This window comes from Manis pentadactyla, chromosome 3, assembly GCF_030020395.1.
Source record: "Manis pentadactyla isolate mManPen7 chromosome 3, mManPen7.hap1, whole genome shotgun sequence".
Lineage (NCBI taxonomy): Eukaryota > Metazoa > Chordata > Mammalia > Pholidota > Manidae > Manis > Manis pentadactyla.
The window spans coordinates 196,626,577-196,640,111 of record NC_080021.1 but is presented as its reverse complement, the minus strand read 5'-3'; the positions used below and the strand labels follow the sequence as shown (position 1 = coordinate 196,640,111).

Sequence of the window (13,535 nt, the reverse complement as noted above, 5' to 3'; positions counted from 1 at the left end):
CAGGAGTGAGCTGGGAACGCCGGTTCCTTGGACAGGTTTGGAGGACTGGACTCCAACTGTGGGAATAAAACTGCAGAAGGTCTGATCAGACGTGCAGAATGGTTTTAATATTTAAAACAGAGCACTTTCCTGGACCTCAGATGGCTCCCATTTTTTTGACTTTCCAAGGTTAAAACCACCCATCTATGAACTAAGGTTTAGAGAAGCGGGATGACCCAGTGGATGCGACCTGCACCCTCAACCCAGCTCTGCCAGGCGGTCACTGAGACTTCTCTTAAGGCTATTTTCTTCCTTCCGAACACAGGAGGGAGCTGGTGGTGGAAGTTCCTGTCTCACGGGGCTGTCGTGTGGATTAAATGAAATGAGATGAGGTTTGTAAAGTACTCCGTAGACATGCAATAAATGATAGTTACCATCAATTAAAAATGTGTATTGATTAATGCCCATAATAATACTAATCAAGTCTGACACTGAAACTTACAAATGCATTACACCAGCCCGTGAGGACATCAAGTGCTAAGGAGTTTGTGTGGGTGGTTTCAATTAAGCCCCCAAATTCAAATAAATTTAGATTAACACAGCTCCAGATTAGGCACCGCTTTCCAAAATTTTAGACTCCCAAAAAAAGCTCATGATGTGGAGATTTCATTCAGCTTCTAAGGCTAGACATTATTTTCCCCCTCTTTTCCACTTAAAAAAAAAAAGCGTCACCAATCCCTGGCTGATAACAATTTATCGATTGACAAGTAATTTGCTTCTATTATACTACTTTAATAATACCTAATATTTTCTAGTAACTTATTATGAAAGCATTTCCATGTTACCTCATTTGATCCTCAAAATAACCCCATTAAGTAGGCATCGCTTTTATTTTACATACTAGAAACCCAGGCTCAGAGAAGGCGAACGATTTATCTTAGTACACTCACATGCCCTACGGAGGAGGCAGGGCCCCGCCCAGGCCTGCACAGCCGCGCCCCTCAGGGCTCCCACGTGGACGGTACCTCCTGGATTTGGACCTGCAGCAGTTCTCAGGCGGGGCCTCAAGCTCAGGGCACCAACATCCTGCGCAGACTACTAAAATGATCTGCACAGAGAGCTGGTTTCCAAAAGGTCACTGGCCCCTAATTTTCACTAGCACCAGTTGCTTTATTCAATCAAAATGAACCCAGCGATACAAGGGAAGAGTCATGTACCCTGCTAGTCCTGCAGCACTGCTCCAAAATCCCACTGCTTGTAACTGGTTGGGAGCTGGGAGAGAGCTTCCAGGGAACACTTGGATGCTTCCTGGGTGCGAGTCCCAAGCGGAGCCACAGCCACCGGACTCCCTGGGCGGAGCCTAGGCCTGCCAACACCACCCTCACTCCCCTTTCAGCTACAGGAAGCCCCCCACCACAACTCTGGTCTGCAAGGAGTGTCCGGCCCTGTGGGGCGGGGCTGGCCACAGAGCTTCTGAGCTCTCTCAGGCCAGCTCAAGGAGTCACCTCCTCTTGCGGGGATTATGATTCCTACAAAAGCCATCAATTTGCTCAGTGCATTACAGCTTACGAAGTTTCTTTCTTATACACTGTTGTTGCCTTCTCTCTATTTGGAAAACAGTTCAGTAAATACATAAAATCAGAAACCTGCACTTGACTTGCACAGAACCACCATCCCTCCATCATATAGTTCTCAAACTCTTTTCTGTTCTGGTAAACGTAACAGGTGGACATCTCTGTTCCCCAAATTCTTCCCTATCTATACTAGACAGTATCCCAGAAAATCAGAAGAGGAAGGAATACAGTGCAAAGTACTATAAATATTTTTGTTAAGCTACAGGGGTAGAAGGGCAAAATAATGAAGCCACTGGGAAAAAAGGATAAAGAGTAAAAAAACCCTATTTTTAATGTAAACACTGAATTTAATTTTTTAAAGGTTTTTCCTCCAGTCTTCCATTATGTAGGTAATATAACCAACATGCGAAATTACACTGTCGATGTATTAGCAAAAATGATCTTATTGTTAACACAACAATATACAGAATTCACTGATTTTAATGTGTAGGTTGGAAATTTTACTTACCCCACAGTGTCTGCCTTTGATTTAGTTACCACAATTGTTACTTCTAACAGACATGTTGGTGGCATTATTAACTGCCCGCAAGGTAGACGTGGATTTCTTCATCTTTCCTTCTCTGTATTCATTTAATTAAAAACTTATCCCTGGGCGAAATTTTAAAATACTGTAAAATCAAAGCAACAGTAAAATCACAACTCACAAGGACAATAATCTGTGATTGCCACGGCTATTAACTATAAAGCTGTTCACTCCACTTACTCACTATTAGCTTTGGGGCAGGCAAGATGGACTGCAGCAATTTGCAACTCCTAGCACAGTGGTTGTGAATGGATTCCTTTCTCTTTCACTCAGGAACTACCCTGGAATGCTTACAGGTGAACTGACGTTACAGAGGGATAAATCTGAATAAGCTCAAATTTATTTTTGAAAGTAAATTGGATTTGTGGTTAATAAAGGTAACCTTAAAAACAGATGGGACAATGTTGGCAAAACTGGACAGCTACATGTAAGAAAATGAAACTGGATTATTGTCTAACCCCATATACAAAAGTAAACTAACAATGGATCAAAGACCTGAATGTAAGTCATGAAACCATAAAACTCTTAGAAAAAAATATAGGCAAAAATCTCTTGGACATAAACATGAGCAACTTCTTGATGAACATATCTCACTGGGCAAGGGAAACAAAAGCAAAAATGAACAAGTGGGACTATATCAAACTAAAAAGCTTCTGTACAGCAAAGGACACCATCAGTAGAACAAAAAGACATCCTACAGTATGGGAGAATATATTCATAAATGACAGATCTGATAAGGGGTTGACATCCAAAATATACAAAGAGCTCACACACCTCAACAAACAAAAAGCAAATAAGCCAATAAAAAAATGGGCACAGGACTGAACAGACAGTTCTCCAAAGAAGCAATTCAGATGGCCAACAGACACATGAAAAGATGCTCCACATCACTAATCATCAGGGAAATGCAAATTAAAACCACAATGAGATATCACCTCACACCAGTTAGGATGGCTGCCATCCAAAAGACAAACAACAACAAATGTTGGCAAGGATGTGGAGAAAGGGGAACCCTCCTACACTGCTGCTGGGAATGTAAATTAGCTCAACCACTGTGGAGAGCGTTCCTCAAAAAAGAAATACTATTTGACCCAGTAATTCCACTCCTAGGAATTTACCCTAAGAATGCAGCAGCACAGTCTGAAAAAGACATATGCACCCCTATGTTTATTGCAGCACTATTTACAACAGCCAAGAAATGGAAGCAACCTAAGTGTCCATCAGTAGATGAATGGATAAAGAAGATGTGGTACATTTACACAATGGAATATTATTCAGCCATAAGAAGAAAACAAATCCTACCATTTGCAACAACATGGATGGAGCTAGAGGGTATTATGCTCAGTGAAATAAGCCAGGCAGAGAAAGACAAGTATCAAATGATTTCACTCACCTGTGGAGTATAACAACAAAGAAAAAACTGAAGGAACAAAACAGCAGCAGACTCACAGAACCCAAGAATGGACTAACAGTTACCAAAGGGAAAGGGACTGGGGAGAATGGGTGGGAAGGGATGGATAAGGGGGAAAACGGCACACATAATGTAGGAAGGTGAGGACATGGGGAAGGCAGGATATACAGAGAAGACAAATAATGATTTTACAGCATCTTATTATGCTGATGGACAGTGACTGTAATGGGGTATGTGGGGGGGACTTGATAACAGGGGGAGTCTAGTAACCATAATGTTGTTCAAGTTATTGTACATTAACGATATCAAAATAAAAAATAAACAAACAAACAAATAAATAAACAGATGGGACAAGCTGGAGAGCAGAGCTAGGAAGACTGGCGAAAATCAGAGAAAGTACAAAGTGAGGGTTCTTCAAGGTTGGGGTCTGGCAAACTAAACCAGAGAAGGACAAAGAAATTAGAGACACAAGGATGCTGGAGAAAGCCCCTCTGAAATGGCCAACCCAAGGTCTGGGTTGGGTAAAGACGAGCCGGGTAGTAGTCAGGGAAATGTACATGTAAATGAGTCTGAGATGCTGGAGGTGGAGCGGTGATGGAGAACTCCTCTGCAGATGACGATGGTGGTTGGAGGACAGTCGGGAAGCAGGCAACCCTCTCTGGCTGAGGAGACCAGGTAGTTGGTGGGTCATTATTCTTGAGTCTAGTATATTAGAATCCAGACATGACAGAGTGAAAAGGAAGGCTGTGAGCCTGGCACGAGTTCACCAAGGAAGGTGAAAGAACATTCCAGAAAATAAAGAGAAGGAAATTAGCAGCACACAGGCATTTGAAAAGGGACCATTAAATGAAGGAAGCAGAAATACACTGAAGAGGTGGCCAATGGTAAGACACACTCAGTCCTCTTCTCAGCTGCCTGGAGCAGACGGATCAATCACGTTGGCTGCAACCAGGTTTACGGGGAAGGCCGAAGTTAGATACTGGAGGAGAGAGGGGTGACCAAGCAAAGGTGCCCCAGGGCGAGAACGCACACTACCGTCTACACACATGGCCAAGGCCCTCGGCTTCCTGCAGACATCATGTAGCACAACTGGGCTCAGTCACTACAACTCCTAGACTGGTTCACATGTAAACTACTGTTTCCTTGTTTCTCCTTGTGGTTGATTTTGATGTCGTCGCACAGATTAGAAGTATTTATTGAATGGCCTGCCAAGTGCGAGAGCTCTCAAATAGTCCTTGACCTTAGAGAGAACACAGTTTAGTTGGGGAGACACATATGGTAACTGACAATTGTAAGAGTATTTGGCAAGTCTAGTAATAGAAATGAATACAAGGGCCAGAAACTACCAATGTTATTTTATATTTATCCCCTAGCAAAAACTCATTATCAGCTCATTACTCTGAATAGTCCAGACAGTCTGTAATCTTGGATTTTGTCATTTAACTTATGGACCATTTGGCAATATTTCAAATGTATTAAGTCTGAAACATTAGGAAAAAAGACTTTACTTAACTTTTCTAGGACATGATTGGCAAAGCCTCTTATATAATTCTGAGAATCCCACCTTAAACACACACATCACAGACACACACAGAAATACCTGAAAACCTTCAGGACTCAATCTCTATTATTTTTAGGTGAATTGTTTTGGCTTGTTTGTTTTGAGATATAGACCCCCATCTTTTAAATTGTAGTTGAGTCAAGTAGTGATAGAAACTATCAAGTGAGAAGAAAACATGAAAAAAAGTTTGTATATTATAGTCCCAGTTTTCTAAAAAAAAAAAAGAAAAATCAAAACAAAACAGAACCTATGTTTGTAAATGCATAGAACCCCTAGATGACCTGACAAGAGATTTCTTCTGGGTGCTGAGAGGGGCTGGCATTTTATGTTAAGTATTGCCATAAAGCTGTTCTTTAATTATGAGTTGGTATTACTTTTGTTGTTAAAAAGAAAAATCCATGTAGGTTATCTTAAACGGAGTAACTACCATCCATGACTATTTTAAACACATTCATTCTTAAAGACTCACAGATGCTAGTTTAATGCCCCTCTAGCTCTGAAGTACCATCCCACTCCTAAAGGGGATTCGAACCTTGCTGCTGGTCTTCCCTGTTCAGCTGCTTCTTAACAGGTCTAAAAACCTCTTCCTGGTACCAACTACCCCTGCAGTCTAGCTCTGCTTCCCCTCCCCTCGCCGACTACCCCGTCACTAGCTCCCGTTACCCCTACTCCACTCTAGCCAGACTGGTCTCCTTGCTATAAGGATCCCTTCTTCTGTATGTTTGCTCCCATCTGCTACTTCTGCTTGTATGGACTTCTTTCTGCCTGTATTAATCCCACTCACCCTTCAAAGCCCAGCCATAGTCCCACCTCTTCCAAGAAGCCCTCCCTGACTCACCAATTCCTTCTCCTCTCCATGGCTATAGCTATGAATATCCACACACACAATTTCTCACGTCACTCTGTTCTGCTCCTCTAACTCAGCACTACCTGTACCTATTATTAACTTAAACTCTGAACTTCAATCAGTAGTAAAAACTTCGTTTTAGTTTCCTTTGGAAGATTCCAAGGACCCCGAACGTAGGGGCAAGGGCCAGGTCGCTACCCTGGATAATAGATGGATGTGTATTTCCACCACGAGACTTCCATGACGTGGCACAGAGGTTAAGAGCTGTGGGTTCACACAAGCTGCACCATGTATGTTTTGTGATTTTACACCCATCATTTCACTCCTCAGGGTCTGTTTCCTTCTCTGTAAAACGAGACTAATAATTTGTGCCTCCAATTCATTTGATATATTAAGTCAGATGACAAATATAAGGCAATCAGTATTTAAAAAAAAACAAGTATGATTAAACTATTCATTTAGGAATTAAAGAAGAGACATCCAGAACCCTTATAACACCACCAGAATGGATGACTTTCAAACTGATCAAAGGGGGAAAAAAAAAGAGCAATGATAAAGAATTCAAGGACTAGATGAAGGGTTTTGAAGGTCCTGTGTGGCTCGATGTGGCGATCGCTGCAGCTTGGAAGAGGGCTCACAGCACATAAAAATAAAAGATGACATAAGGAGGGTGGCTTGCATGAGTCATCTAAGAATACTTTGTGTCCCTGAGGAAGCTGAAGAACCTAGCCCTGGATGACTTCTCCAAGAGCAGCGTGCTGGTAAATAAAACCTTAGCCGGGCCCTGAATTCTCAGCCAAACACCTCCTTTGGGTTGAGCTTGATGACTCTGAATCTACTTACAAGTAGAAAAGCCTCCAAGGTAGGAACATATCCCTTCCTGGGCATAAAGAACAAATGACTGAATCCGGCGAAAAGCAAGCAGATCCTACCTAAGCCTCTCAAGTCACTTTGGCCTTTCTTTCTTTATCTCACCATTTTTATATTTAACCAACACCACCACTGGGATTTTTCCATAACTTATCATTTAGGATTACGGATGAGTTAGCATGAAATGTGTCCATCATTTGGACATGCTTCCTTGGGCCACACCATCAAAACTCATGTAATTTATATATATATAAAAAAAAGTTATAGTTGTTTTGAAAAGGTTACTTCTGGCATATTCCTCTCATCACTGCACTTAAAATTTTTTTTTCACATGCTCATCTTGCCCAGGACATACTTTCTGCTCTAGGAAGGCTGTCCCAGGATCCCTACCTCTGAACTATGAGTCACTCATGCTAGTTCCCCAAATCCAATACCCTTCCTTCTGCTACTACAAAATCCTCTAATGCAGAACAGTATTGGAAAGAGAGGAGGGCCATCTATGAATCATATGAAGTCTCAAGAGACTTTGAAGGATTTTTATATCGAATATAATTAGGCTAAAATATCTAGCTCCAGTTCCAGGGAAAGAAAATTTGAGGTAGGCAAGAAGACAAGGGAAAATTCTTTCTTTCAAAAAGAAACCAAGATTAGTCACTTTTCAATGACTCAACTAAGAGCAGAATGTATTTTGTGCCAAAGAATAAAGCAGATTTCTTCTTTCTTCTAGATACTTCCCACAACAGAGGCTCTAGAGGACTTCAGGTAACGTCTCAGCAGTTTGCCAAGAGATGCAAAGTCAGATACAGAATTACGGAGCAAACTCCAGTGTTGGTAGGAACTAGCTCTGAGTGAGTCTGGAAATATAGGCTTATATTCCTGGTGAACAAATGTTTTCCTTGGCGTGGGAAGAGGGAGATGGGTTTGTCGGCAAAGTTCCCAGGACATGGAAAACTTACACTTGAAATTTTTTTTTTAATCCTTGGCACATGAAACTGTGGCTAATTCAAAAAGTTACAGAAATCTCAGGCAGGTGGGTTTTCTGGGAAAGGTCTATCCGCGATATTTGACATCAGGGTGGTGATCATTGTGGAGGCTCCCTATTTGCTATTGAGGCCAAGTTCTAGTAGTTTCCCCTCTGATAACTTCTGAAAGCACAACAGAGGTTACAGAATCATCTGTACAGTTTTGTACCACTGGAGCTGCAGACCTTCAAGTCATAACAGTAGAAATGCCATCCTTCATAATAAGCATTAAAATAAACTCAAGATCACACATTAATGTAGAAATTCTGATGTCAAAAAGGGAAGGTTAGTATTCTCTGGTCAGATAATTCTGAGAGCAGAAGAACCTATTAAAAATTATGGCCAAGCCATTAAAATGATGCCTTGTATCCCATGTGCTATAAACGATGTAAATCTTTGTACTTCACAATTATTCACTTGAGAGTCTCCATTTCACTATGTCATTTTTAAAGAAACAACCTCTTCTTTCTTTCGCCCCCAAGAGAAATCTGATTGCAATTGGAACCTGTGTGGAAGGTCTGATGCCCTAGCAACTAATTGGATCCTCTTAAAGGTTGAATTTTATGTCTGACCTATTTAGAAATCTGAAAAGGTTCTCTTTGAATAGCAGGCATCTTAGATCTTAATTTTTCAGTGTCAAGTATTGCTGCAGTCAAGGTTAAATGAATTGACAGTTTGGCAATAGATTCAACACAATTCTCAGAGATTTTCCTTTAAGCTCAAATATAATTCATATGCTAACATTTTTAAAGCTATAATACCCTACATTTCATATATGAAATGAAGAATATATTTAGGTCAAGTTACACTTGAAGTGAAGTCTAGAAATATTCCATATATTAAATATAAAGGTCTATAATGTCATTTGTTAACATCTGGATTAATTTCATGGGTATTGCTGTAATTTTTCCATCAACCATCTATGGCAGGAGTCAGTGACATTTGACCCAGGGGCCAAATTCAGCCTCCCTTGTTTTCGTACATCAAGTTTTATGGGAACACAGCCATGTCCATTTGTTTACACAGTGTTTATGGCTGCTTTCGCGCTACAATGGCACAGTTGAGTGGTTGTAACAGAGCGTACGGCCCACAAAGCTGAAAAATATTTTCTATCTTATCCTTTCCAAGTGTTTGCCAATCTTTGATTTATGGTTTGTAGAGATTGACCAGTATTAAGTCTCATAAAGAAAACTTCTAACTAATATACTATGTTAAAAACCCTAGTAGACAAAATTTCAGGCAGAAAAGAAAACTTTATTAATGTATGAGTTCTGTTGATTAGTTTCACTCTAAAGCTTCTCTGAATTTGGATTTAACTGCAATCAAACTCTGTATGTTTTTTGGCAAAGACACAGAGAATAAACTAGCGCACTCCAGGGTGAATGCTTGTGTACACTTGATCTAAGAAGTGTCTCTGCTACCCAGTGACACCAGTAATGCCACCTCTCCAGCTCTACTACATTTTCTGTCTCCTTCTGGGTGTTGTAAAGGTTTACACTGTCTCAAACTACCGTTTCCCACCTCTACAGAAGGTCTTGTTACGCAGGAACAACAACAATGTTTAAAATGCTTTCACGGACAACCTTTTCCCCTTGGCAGAATAATTTGTCAGAAAATTTTTCTGAGAGCAGTCCCTAGAATTCCATCTTTGGAGGGTCTGTGCTTTGAACTTGCCCCCTTAGTAGAAATGAAATAAACTTACCCTCACACAATTTGATTCTGAGGACTTAGTAAAGACTTAAGAGACTCAGGACCACGAACTGAGCTGAAAACTGTTAGGCCTCCAAGAAATCACTGACCACTGGAAAAAAGTCAGGACATAGTATGTACCCACACCTAACTGCCCCCACTCACAAGTCAGGGGACAGAATCAACAGCCCAGCCACAAGTACAAACAGAACACTGAGATCGTCAATAGAAGGTAATCAGAGTTGGGTTGGGGGCAGTGAAAGTTGGTTTTCAGAGGAAGGAGCCATCAGTCATCAGAGAAGGCTGGGAACATCAGTTTTTGTTAGCGAAGCCACTCAGGAATGAGTGTGGTGGGACAGAAGGGCGACTGTGACTGTGTTGAGAGGACTTGGATATGACAATAACAAACACCTGTGGTTCTCTGACGAGAGGTGTCTTTGTAAAAACAGTGTATATCAACTATTCTAGAGTGTAGAACAGAAGAGCCAATTGAAAAGTTGTAACAGAAAATCTTTTGCTAAAAAAAATCACAAAGCTCTTTACAACATTTTCTTACAAATTAGTAATAGCAAAGACTTCTCCACTGGGTAGACTACATGGAGATTCTACACTATGGAGGGAGGGGTGATCGCCTCAGTGTCTTCCCTAGCCTGCACCTGGGGCGCGGACCTAAAAAATCTACATTACCCATACTCATACTTATTTCATATCCAGTCTAAGTGTCTGATTTTTGTTTTAAACACATCACAGTAGCTATTTCTCAAGGCAGGCAATTCCATATGGCATGACAGGGTAGACAGAAGAAAAATAATCTTTTCTTCTGGGGTAAGTTCAAGGGAGTAAAAAAGTAGAGTGTGACCACTGGTGACTGCTTATAAAGGATGTAGCTGACTTTGAAATTGCATATCCATTGCCCATGCATTGTGTAGCTTCTCAAACCTAAACAAATCTCATAACTAAACTACGCTGCGCTAGTTTCTTTGTTATTTTATAGATGTCTATGTGTATTTTTTGGTACTGAAAGCAGAAGACTTGGAAAAAGCCTGATAAAACCCAGTCCTTTATTTTATGTGACAGAAGGAACCCTATAAACACAAACACAGCAGCGTACTTCCTTTTGTTGACAACCTTATGATTGCCCCTTAACGCATTGTTTAGAATAGCAATTACATGTCATTTCTCATTATCCTACACACAGAACCAATGCCACATAGCCATTGCTTTTCTTTCCAACAACCGATCACAACGAATATATAAGGGATTCACATGCTGGTGAAACATGTCAAGATGGACAGCCCAGAGCCTAAGAGCTCTGTTTACGTACCGAACAGGTGTGTGGCCAGGCAGCTAGGGTGAAATCTCCCCTCCACCTTCTCAGGTTCCCTCCCTTACAAGGCTTCCCTCTGGGTTGGGAGAGAGAGTGGCTTTGAAAGAACCTTCTTTCCCAGCTTGCTTCCTTCTGCCAGAAAAGACTGGCTCACTCTCAAGGCTGCAAGCATTTGACCACTGCAAATAGCAGTGAGCATGTCCACTCGTTTTATTCACATCCCTCACTAGGGAATCAGAAAGCCAAGGACACACTGGTGATTGCCCCGGTTTTATGGATCTCTACTCCCCTCAGGCCTGCAACACATTTTTGGTTCTTGTGTTCACAGTGTCCTGGCAATTGTAGTGTGGGAAACCTTCACTGAGAGCCAATAGCCCCACAGCTTCTCCCTATTAAAATGTGCAATTGGATTTCACATGCATGTTTCAAACACCATTCAAGGCATGATTTACAGGCTACTGTCTAGCCCCACAGCTGTTTTTTTTTTTTATCCCCCCAAGTTAGCCGTTTCTAGGAATCTACCACTCAGCTCCCTAGCAAACAGTCCTCCCATTTCAACCTCCTCAGTCATTCTTGGGCATCCAGAACCTATGCACGGCCTATATTGTAATGATTCAAGAAAGTATTTATTGTGCAAATAAACTATTCATTATTCTTTCCAGAGAGCTATTCATTCATGAGAATAGCCCACTGGATGCCTTCTATTTACCCCACCTTCTAACCAAGCTTTTTTAAATCAAATTACACTAATCATTGTCACCCCATTGATATGTTACTGATATACATTAAAAACAGCCCAAGTTCCTGGAACTGTAATGTAGGCCTCACTAAACAGTTACCACCCAGGACTTTCAGAGTCACTATGTTTCTCCACTAGAGGGAAAAAAAAATCACTTTTATACATTGCAAATTATCTTCTGGGGCTGAACAGACAGGAGATCTGTGTTATGCAGTTATTAAAGATCACCTATCATGTTTCCGCGACCATCCCCCGCCAAGGTCCTAACCTAGTCCAGCGTCAAGAATCACCCCCAGGAAGGTTGGGCCTGAAGCTTAGGGTTACAGTTAGCTCAATACCATGCTGACAGTACCTTCTGAACTGTTGACTTTAAGCTATCCGGAGGACGAGAATGGTAGTGTACTTATGGTTCTTTGGTGCACAGCATAGATCCTGGCAGAGAGAATGGACTCAAGAAATGGACTGAACTCAGCTCTTTAGCCTATGTATGCAGAGGAAGATGATCCGTGCAGTGAGACTAGTCAGTGGGGCTGCCTTGTCTGTGACAAAGACTCGCCTTCCACGGAAGAAGGACAAAGGAAAAAGACGGGATGACATTGAGAGAAATGTCCCAGGGAAAACCTCTGATGGAAACGGGGTTTGGATGGTCGATTTCATCCAAGTGGCTCCAGAAGGGTAGCTTCCATTTTAGTTGAAAGCAATGAATTAAAAATCATGTTAATAAAGATCTTATAAATTTACATCAAAATGTATTTTGCCCTTTTGTGCAACATACCCATCTTTTCCAATGAACAGACTCTCAAATTGCAAAAGGAACATTTTCCATAGACTTTCACATGTACTCTCCCCAAAACCTAGCTTTAAGACTCCACATTTTCCTGGAAAACACCACCACGAGGCTTCCTCCGCCATTTAAACCACTACACAACAGATGAGGAGACACTGTACTCCTTACAATCCACAGTCATAATAACAAGCCTTCTTCGTTAAACAGAAGTCCGTTAACATAGGAATACCAATAAGGACCTATTGTTTTTAGCATAGCATTTAATGATTTTGCCAAAGGAAAACCCACCAAGTTCTACAACTCAATAAAGGCAGCTTTTAGTTTCAGGACTTACCTTTCCCCCTACAGTTGTCTCCATACAGGCCTCATGAATGAAGATTACTCATTTACTCTTTTGAATAATCTGATAATTAGACCATGTTGACATGTCCGGCTGTCAGATCTTCAGATTACCTGGAAAGCCTATCTTTTTAAACCCTTACATTAAAAATAACCCCAAATTCATTCTTGTTACAAATGGTCCCAGAGGCCAAAACTTCAGTCAAAGGGTAAAAACTTCAGAAATAAAATGACTGTTTAAAATACCTACTATGTGTCAGGCGTTATATTAGCCATTTTACATGTGTACCTTGTTTCATTAATCTGTCATGATAATCAATTGAGGTAAATATCATTCTCCAAGTTTATATAAACAGAAGCTAATACTGCCCACAAAAAAACACAACTGGGAGAGAAGCAAGCTTCAAAGCCAAGGCTTTGTTGCAAAGAGCCCATGAATTAGCTTTCCAGTCCACTAAGATCCTCCCAAGAATGTAACAGTAGATCTTAGATACAGTCAGTTCCCTGACCAGTATTCAAGTGGGAAGTATTCAAGCTGGTGGTAGATACCTGGTTACTAGAGATGCTTCAGAGGAGATCTGAACATCAGAAGGGGCACAGAAGACTCTAAGGTCATCTACCTCTCTAAGAATCTACAGGCTTCCTTCCTCCTCTCCTAAGCACCCCATTCTGCAGCCACCTAAGGTGAGCTGAGTAATCAAAACACTTCTGTTTTTTGGTCTGATCAAAACACTAAACCATCCCTTTGCTCACTAAGCCACACCTGTATGGCTTTCTGTATTTCTTCTGAAGCTCCCAAGCTGCACA

At 41.2% G+C, this 13,535-nt stretch overlaps 1 protein-coding gene across 8 annotated transcripts in view; it reads right to left on the bottom strand.

Annotated features, from left to right (window-relative positions):
• Positions 1-13,535, bottom strand: part of ZNF462 (zinc finger protein 462) — a 140,154-nt gene that overhangs the window by 55,350 nt on the left and 71,269 nt on the right. The gene's annotated exons all lie outside the window — the stretch shown is intronic.